General features: G+C 50.6%; 1 long non-coding RNA gene across 1 annotated transcript; it reads right to left on the bottom strand.

The window, feature by feature from the left end:
- Nucleotides 1–331: 331 nt before the first annotated feature.
- On the bottom strand, nucleotides 332–2,141 carry LOC147115248 (uncharacterized). The gene is made up of 2 exons (XR_015078936.1): nucleotides 1,908–2,141; nucleotides 332–1,749 (listed from the first exon to the last, which is right to left on the bottom strand). It is a non-coding gene; the product is annotated as an uncharacterized LOC147115248 (long non-coding RNA).
- Nucleotides 2,142–9,486: the final 7,345 nt, after the last annotated feature.

Raw genomic sequence — 9,486 nt, 5'->3', positions numbered from 1 at the left:
GTATCGTTCGGGCGGGTCTCTTCAGTATTCGCCGGATAGAGTCTCCCAGTTCGTCGTGGTGTGCTGCATGCTCCACAACCTGGCTATCCGCAGGACTCAGGCACTGCCACCTGACATTGCCCCACCACCTCAGGAGGACGAGCAGGAGGACCCTGAGGAGGAGGAGCACCAGGCCAGGAGGGAGCGACAAGGTCCAAGGGCCGTCCGCCGGGGGCTTATTGCTCGACACTTCTAGGCCCCCTGTCAGGGAATGGCCTGGGCCACTGAACGCAGCCGCTCCGCAAGCCCTCAGCCGGTTAACCCAACAACCACTTGAAACATGACACCTGCACATGGTGAATAAATAAACATCTTTATTTCAAAAACTCAGGGCCCTTCCCACATGGAAGAGCAAAACAGAGAAGACCCCCAAAAAACAGTCACAAACTTCTGTCACTCCCAAAACCTGGGGAGGACTAACAAAACATCACCATCCAAATGGCCTTCGTCACTGGCCTAACAAAAACAAGCCCCCCCCACAACACAAACACCCCCATAAAACCAAACCACATAATGCCCCCCAGAACAGAAGCCCCCGCATCACCCAAACCCTCGCTCAACACACTCTATTCGGTGTGGCGAGAGGGCGAGTCTGTCGACAGCCGTCTTTTGCCCCGGCCCGTCCTGCTGCTGCGCCTCAAGCTGGGCCGTGAGGCTGTGGCGAGGCTGGGGGAAGGATCTTCAGGGCGACAAGGCGTCTCGCCAGATGCCCTTGGGGGTCGGCCTACACGAGGGCGGGCCCGGGAGGGGCCGGCTGGTGGCTGCTGCAGCTGTGGGTGGCCCTCTTCACTGGCTGCAGCAGCTCCTTGCACCCTGGCTGGGGGAGTGGCAGGCTCGCCTGCACCAATGGGGACAAGGTGGGTGATGCCAGGCGCGCGCTGGTCGCCAGACACACGTGCACTCGGGCGGCCTGGCCGGGGAGCAAGCGCGCCAAACTGTTGGTCGCCAGACCGGTGTGCGGCAGCAGGGCGGCGGCTGGCCTGGCGACGCCTCCGCGCCAGTGCGAGGGTGGCAGAAGTCAGTGCCCCAACTGCGCCGGCATGTGCCCGCATCTGCAGTGCCATTGTCTGCACAGCACCTCTCAGCTGGCGACTGGCGTGCTGCGCTGCCTCGAGTTGTTGCACCCCCCTCTCATGCGCTGCCACAAGGAGCTCCACCCCCCTGGCGTGCGCTGCTGCGAATTGCTCTAGGCCCCTGGCCTGGGATTGGCCGAAAGCCACCACACTTTGTGCGAGGCTTTCGATGGCGTGAGGCATCTGTGCCACCACCTCCATGATTTCGATGTGCCGCCGCTCCGACGCCGCCGACATCTCGTCCAGGAGGCGCACCTCCTGGGCGACGTCCGAGTCCGGACTGGAGGGCGCCTCCACCCTCTGGCCAGAAGGCTGGCGTGCCGCCGGAGCCTTGCCGCGTGCGGCCACGCCACTGGGACCAGGTTCTGCCCTCCCCTCCACCGCCTCCCCCCTCTGGGCAGAAGGCTGGTGTGCCGCCGGAGCCTTGCCGCGTGCGTCCATGCCACTGGGACCAGGTTCGGGGCTCCCCTCCCCCGCCTCCCCCGGCTCTCCGGCACGCCAGACGTCTCCCCTTCATTGCCATCTCCTGGAGCGGAGGAGGGTTCCCCCGAGGTGGCGCCTTCCTGCTGCTCCTCGACGTCCTCCTCCTCCGAGGGCCTGGCTGTCTGGGCTTCAGGGAGCACCTCCTCCTCACCAGCTGAAAGCAGGAAGGCACAAGTGTAGCTTTAGAGTGAGGACAGGCCAACAGCGAGGGAGGCCGCACTGGTGCATTATGCGCATTTTTCGGCCAGTGGGGAAGGATGTAGATCTGATGCGCGAGGGCAAGGAGAGAGGTGCACCCGGTCCTGTCCTTACCAGTGGGTTCCAGTATAGGGTCGGCGTCGCCGAGCGCCACAGGCCCAATCACCGGGTGACGCAGCAGTCGGGCCACCCTCTCTTCCAGAACCGTTAGCTCCTGGTAATCGCGAGGGCCTCCACCAGTGACACGCAGGCTCCTGGCGTTCCTCGCCAGCTTGGCCTGCAAGAGAAAGGAGGGCGTCTAAGTACAGTGTGGTGCCCCGTTGTTGTGTGTGAGGCCTCCCATGGTGGAATAGCTTGCACAGTGTGGTGCCCTGTTGCTGTGTGTGAGGCCTCCCATGGTGGAATAGCTTGCACAGTGTGGTGCCCTGTTGCTGTGTGTGAGGCCTCCCATGGTGGAATAGCTTGCACAGTGTGGTGCCCTGTTGCTGTGTGTGAGGCCTCCCATGGTGGAATAGCTTGCACAGTGTGGTGCCCTGTTGCTGTGTGTGAGGCCTCCCATGGTGGAATAGCTTGCACAGTGTGGTGCCCTGTTGCTGTGTGTGAGGCCTCCCATGGTGGAATAGCTTGCACAGTGTGGTGCCCTGTTGCTGTGTGTGAGGCCTCCCATGGTGGAATAGCTTGCACAGTGTGATAAGTGCAGAAAGAGCTATTGATTAACATGCAAGTGCCATTGCAGCGGCAGCAGGGCTGGGCATTAGACCTTGGATGTCCCTTTGGCCCTAATGGGAGGTGCACATGCAAGGATGAGGGGGACACTGGAAAGGGTACTCACCTTGACCAGCCGACATAGGTCATTGTATTTCTTGCGGCACTGGTCCGCACTCCTGGGAACATCGGAGTTGGAGGAGACCCTCCGGGCAATTTTGGTCCACGCCTCCCTGAACTGGCTCCTGGGAGCCTTCCTGCCACTAGCCGGGCACACGACCCGTCTTCTCTTGCGTACCCCATGAAGGAGCACACCCAGCGCATGCTCAGAGAACCGCTGGGCTCTTTCACGGGCCCTCTCCATGACCTCCAGGCGTTGATTTGGTACACAACCAGTCCTGAGGCCTAGTTGCAGGGCTACAGCATGCAGGGCGTGGCTGCAGTCAAAGTTGACCCTTCCCCCTTTAAGAGCTGGCCGGCGTCAGGGTGTCTGCTGACACTCACCACATGATCGCACCTGCGCTGCGCCCGGAATCGGCGTTATCAGGCTGCATCGCCGGATTAGCGCCTGAACACAGGGTTCCAATGCCTTTTGCAGCGCTCGGCCAAAAAGTTGGCCAAATCTACTGAATTTCGGCGAGCTCGCCTGCACTTTCCGGCGGCCGCTAAATTTGCCGAGCGCCCGACTTTAGCGCCGCAATAGCGTCCGAACTGAATTTCTAGGCCAGCGCTGTATATAAATAATCACCACCTGTAAAGCGCACAAACTCAATGTGGATCACATAATCACTTTATATATTAGAATTCGTACATAATATTCATTATCCTTTTGTTTTGGCATTCTTGAAAGATTTTTTAAAAATAAGGTTCAAATTATTATGTGGTAGTCTTTAAACAAAACAAAAAAATCCTCAGATAATGCCCATTTCATAATCCCTACCAATGACTGAATCTTTAGAGAAGAACTTATTCGGCTAAATTTATGTCTTCACCACACGGGCAGTAATCTGTCAGAGCAGCTTGCCCACACATTAGGGAACCCATCCGATTTTCATTCCACAGGTTCGATAACGGGTGGGATATCCGCTCCGCCAGATTAACGCCCATGGGGTGAAGACAAAAAGTTACTCTGTTGTCTTTTTATGTTCTCGCCCCTTTCTTTGCCAATCTTTCCTCCTCTGCCTCCTTATTTCCTTGAAGGTGTTGACTCCTCACTGCAGTATAGTTGGATCCTGGTCATTCTTCATGTGCGTGTGTGTATATATGTGTCCACGAGCTATTTGACTGTGCGAGGCATCGCAACTGAGCCCAATCCTGTCCTCACCCAACCATACACAGATGCACATTGCAGGGGCATTGGGCATTGGACGGTGATCATGAGCAGGAACTCTGCCTGATTTTTTTCCCCCCTCTCTAGTCCAATGGCGCTCAAGCCAATAGTAGTGTCTCTACTGTCACTTGGATTCGCAATCCTATTGTAATCCTGGGATTCAAACCTGCACATCCTAGGTGTCCCAGGTCATGATCGGGTAGGTTACCTGCCTGGATCAGGAACTAGTACTGACAAAAATAGAGCAATGCTCCTCAGTTTTGTTTTTACAGAGGCTCAGAAATTCCAGACCAATCCTGTAGCTTCATTTCAGTCAACGCAGGAACGTTAATTATTTCTAATGTTTGGAGGGCACAGACGTGGCAGGCTATTACTGTGCCAGGACACGGTGGAACAAGCACTATTTGCACAGGTGCAAAAATAATCTCATCCCTGCTTTTTGTCATGATTTATTTTGATTTCAGGATTCTAAAGACAAATGAAAAACTATCTCAAAGATGTTCCTGTATATTGGAGTGTGGCTGACAATACTATGGCTTATGGATTTCTGTAATCCCAAACTCTTAATTTGCAAATTGTAGGATTTCAGGGTCCATAAAATGGCTGGGGCCCCTAAGGTACTGGGATCCAGAATCTTAGGATTGCACACCCTGACTACCATCCAACTGAGATCAACGAATCCAGCACAGGCCATGGGTCAAACCTGATATTTCTATGGTCTGCCTGCTTCAGCTACTCACTGCTTTACCAGCTGAGCTGTCAAGGGAAGGAACCATATCGTCTTGTCTGAGGAGCAGAGGGAAGATTCGGAAGAAGAGTTGACAATAGAACCAGTCGCCACTGGAGATCCAACATTCAAAGAATTGTCACAGCCATGAAGACATGCAGAAAGGGTGTCAGCTCCAATCTACGCTTCTCCACAGGGTCATCACAAGAGACACTGAGGAGACACCTGAAATATATGAAGGGATGAGTCAGCCATGTAAGTCAGAAATATCAACCTCCCGCTACCTGGACACACTCATCTTTCAATGCCAGACAGGAGACAGGGTGCTGGATTTTCCTCCATTACACCATCCAAGTATGGTGGTATAATGGAGGACAATGGTGGAAAAAAGTGGGGAAGGCAAGGCCTAACATCATATCCCATTCCCCCCACAACTAATTTTTGCTCCCCCACCCTAGCAGGGAAGGCTGCTGGCTAACCCGTCACCATCTCATTGCATGTAAAGGACGACAGAGAGATCAGATCCATTAACCAGCCCAACTTCCCTCTCTTCCACCGCTGATACTGCTGACACCAGGAACTGCCAGGAGCGGGGTGGCAGTGGGTCTTGGGGAAGCTGCAGAAGGCCCACTGATGCCCCTTTTGGAAGGAAAGGGCTCAGTCGTGGGCACCTCTCCCTCTCCTCAGGCACCAAAAGATGATCTTGTTTAGGCCTTAACTCAGTCTGAGGCCTAAATTTCAATTACACTTCTGGGTGCTCCTGCCCCGTTTAACATCAGTCTCCACTCTTCTGTCGCTGTAGCAAGTGTCTCGGGCCAGCTGCACCCACATTTCCTTCTTCAACAATGTCAGGCCCCCTCTTGGTAGTGGGGATTGACATGAATCAGTCATTCATGAAAGGAAGACTTATGAAATAATACTGAGCAGCCTGCAGGTGGCGCTGTCCAGGGAGAGTATAAATACTCGGGCACAGGCCCAGCTTGCGCAGGACATTCTTAACAGGAACTAGTGAAGGACACAACTAGACCTCCATGTTGTAAAACAGTTGATTAAAGCTTTGTTTAATGCTTAGACCAAGTGCCTACTAGTTTCTTACATCAGGGATCCTGTCCTGCACAGATAATGACACTGGCCCACTCGACAACGAGGTCAAGGCAGAGGTCAGAGCTCTTGTCGCAATCCTCCTCGGGTGTGAACAGGGAAATTCATCCCCACTCTGCCTGAAGTCCCCCCAAAGCCCAACTGGGCCAAGTAATTTTTTTCCTTTTTAGTGGTAATAGCAATAGAATTGCTGCACGCAGGATAATCCAGTAGATCTCTGTGTCGATACCTCTTCAGGGAATAGCTGAAGCCATGCGTTTCAGAAAGTATCGACGTTTCATTAATCAACTAAAACATGTTAAACTTACAGGAGATTCAGGAGCCAGGGCTGAGAGCTCCTGGAGTCAGCAGCCCAACCTAGGCACACCAGTGAGAAAGAGAGAGAGAGAGAGAGAGAGCCTCGTACAGGACACGTGACCACGTACGCGTGCCCTGTGTCACAATCTCATCTGCCTTAATGCATTGGAGGAGAATAGCATCTGTAGTTATCCAAGGCTAGGAACACTGGCAAAGGGTTATGACCCTTTAAAGTTCACCCTGCGTCATATATTCAAGGAGTCATGATGGAGGGGCTAGATGGAAATACATGCGTAGGCCTAGGAATTGGATTGCGCCTGAATTGCGCACGATCCTGGAGCAGCGCCAATGAAGCCAGCGGCAGTGCCAGGGCAAATAGGTCCACCAGCCTCATTAGGGTGAGTACCGGCGAGCCGAGGGCGCCAGTCACGGCCCCAGAGGCATCTCTCCAGCCGTGGGGTGGGGGTTGCATGATTGGGGGTTGGAACGTCGGCCGAGGTTCTCAGGTGAGTCCGCAAGGGGGTGCGGGAAGCAATCGAGACTGGGGGTGGTGGGGGTGAGGGGTGGGGGGTGCAGTGGCTGGCAGCGGCCCACAGTTTTCACATGGAGCCGTGAGGAGCACACTCCTGGCTCCACATCCAAGTAAGTAAAAGCTTTAAACTTACTGCTCGAGTGGCAGCCTCTACAGACCACTGGTTTGGCTGTTATGCACCTGAGAAAACTGACCGCAGCATGGAAGACGCGTGCTGTAGTCAGTCAGGAGCAAATTTGACAAAGGGGCATGAAACCGGCATTAGGCCCCGGCCCAATGTGCACTATCATTGAGCCTAACACCAGTTTCAGGTGGGATCTGTCGATGACTGCACGTTGCCCTAACCAATATGGAGTGCAGAGCGCTACCGGTGTAGAATGAGCGCACACGCACCGCACGCCATATTGGATCCTGCTGCTCCCATTGTTCGCTCAAAAGACAAGTGCTGCGCAATTGAATTTCTAGGCCATTAGCTCTGACATGGCATGAATCTATGGCCTGTCAGAGAAGCCGGATTGACTGTCATACTTTAACTAATTAAAGGGTCTTTGCCCACTGAGCAGATTAAGTGTGTAAATTAGTATTGTTAGCAGCAGGATTGGTGATTCTACCATCAATATGCATAACCTGGGATGGATAGTTGCTTTAAACATAAACATATTTCATTTCTGTTTCAATGCAATGCAAGGAGGACATGTGGATGCCTTCTGATTGATTACAAGGCAGTAAGTCAATCCAGGATTTGGATGATATAATAAACCTGGACATCAAGGCTCCAGTACACTATGCTTTGTAGCTGAGCCATGAGGTTGGATTTACATAAAATTTACCAAGAAATATGAAGGTTTTTTTTTTACATCTATATAAAGGTGGTGAATTTTCTTTGCAGTTAGTTTCTTACGGTTGTTGTGTCCAAGATGTCAACTGTCACAAGCCCTGACAGAATATCAATTTAATAATGTAGAATCTAAAGGAATATTGAATTTGAAAAGTAGAACCTGAAGGTATATTGGATTTGTTATATAAGACAGGCAGTATGATCAAGTTATTTTTTAAGGTGAATTCCAGGAAAATTCACTACTTGATTACGTGCAATTTACTTCAATTGATTGTATATACAGCATAGAGTGTCAAAACATTTGCAGTACCCTGTTTAACTTTCATACTCAAAATTGTTCTATTTATCTTGCTTTCTGTTGCTTCCAAAATTGTATTGCCAAACATTACCCGACCCAATCTCACCAACATACATCTAACATTAAGCAAATTATTGTAAAAGTCAAATAATACCTTTGGTAAATTGGAGCCAATGCTTTAGATGGGTCAGCTCCTCTATATTATATAAACCTAGTGAATTTAGAATATTTGGAATAAACAACATGCACCTTTGCGAGCCTGCTGAATCCAGCATGTGTCATTATAAACACTAACAAGTTGCACAATTGGATTTTCACGCTGAATTAATATGGCTGCCATCAAATTCCATCTTGGCTATTTGTCAAACTCTTTCACATGACCTACCTAAGACTTGGGCTCTAAAAAGTGGTGAAGAAAACAAATTAAAATGTTTTTAAATAAACCTAGGAATGCAAGGGAAACATACAGGACTGGAAACAATCTTTGAGGTCGATGTGGCTAGGTGCTAACAGCAACAACAACTTGCATTTATATAGCGCCTTTAACGTAGTAAAACATCCCAAGGCCCTTCACAGGACATTACCAAACAAAATTTGACACCGATCCACATGAGGACATAGTAGGACAGGCGACCAAAAGCTTGGTCAAAGAGGTAGGTTTTAAGGAGCGTCTCAAAAGCAGGAGAGAGGCGGAAAGGTTTAGGCAGGGAATTCCAGAGTTTAGGGACTAGGCAGTTGAAGGCACAGCCACCAATGGTGGAACAATTAAAATCGGGGATGCGTATGAGGCCAGCATTGGAGGATCACCGAGATCTCGGAGGGTTGTAGGGCTGGAGGAGGTTACAGAGATAGGGAGGGGGCGAGGCCATGGAGGGAAAACATACTTGGGATCCAAATCCCAAGTAAGTCTCATTAAACTCATCTGAAGGGTGGCCAGGATAGGAGGCAGCGGACTGGCAGCAGCCATAGTTTATTTTATTACCGTTACTATCTTGTTTCTCACCTTGCTATGGTGAAATTGCAGATTAGTCACCAGCGGGAGAGAGATTCTGAATGCTCAGCCACTTTCAATGTGACGCTGCTGCATAAACACAACACGAATATCTTAAAACTGCAAAGTTAGTGGATTTCTTGTAGCCTACCTGTAGAAATTCCAACCCACCTACTTCACAATCAATTAATTATTTTGGAAGTTAGATACAAATTGGATTTTAAAAAGGAGTTACATTGAGTGATGTCCTACAGCTTATCATTTTTTTTTTAAAGTGCAAAAGGTTTCATTTGCTGAACTCTCCATTATCCACATGGGAACCTTGAGAGTGAGTGTTGACAGGCTATTTGACAGTAGGGGCGTCACGCTTAATCCCAATCGTGTCTTCATCCAATGCCCCACACATGCAACCTCAGCAGGAGTCACAGAATCGTGTTCAGGAGCAGAAATTGTGGCTGATTTTCTTCTTCCTTACTCAAAGGCACTGAAGCCAATTGAACCACCACTACTAGTACCCTGGCTGAGATCAGCTAACTCACATAGATCAGCGATTGCACTGGGGACCTTCCTGGTCTATATGGCTCACTGGCAATATGGCTCACTGGATAACCTTGCTGAGTCAATACGCCCCAAAGAATGCCATATCACTATTTAAACAAAACCCATTCACAAAATCCACAACAACAACTTGAACAAAACCAAAAAAAAAAGATGGTACTGTTAATCATAATTCTTTACAATCGTTGGAATTTGAAAAGAAGTCCTAATCATAATACGGGCCCTGAATTTCCATTGGGGTAGTTCTAACCTCCCGCCTTAAGGCCCATTTACGCCGTATCTCCAGGGGTCTGCCAATCTCTGGCCAAAGTTACGC

The sequence above is a fragment of the Somniosus microcephalus genome, chromosome 7 (assembly GCF_052327205.1).
Source record: "Somniosus microcephalus isolate GS21.2 chromosome 7, FLI_Smic_1.0, whole genome shotgun sequence".
Lineage (NCBI taxonomy): Eukaryota > Metazoa > Chordata > Chondrichthyes > Squaliformes > Somniosidae > Somniosus > Somniosus microcephalus.
The sequence above is the reverse complement of the archived record's forward strand: the minus strand, read 5'-3'. Positions and strand labels throughout refer to the sequence as shown.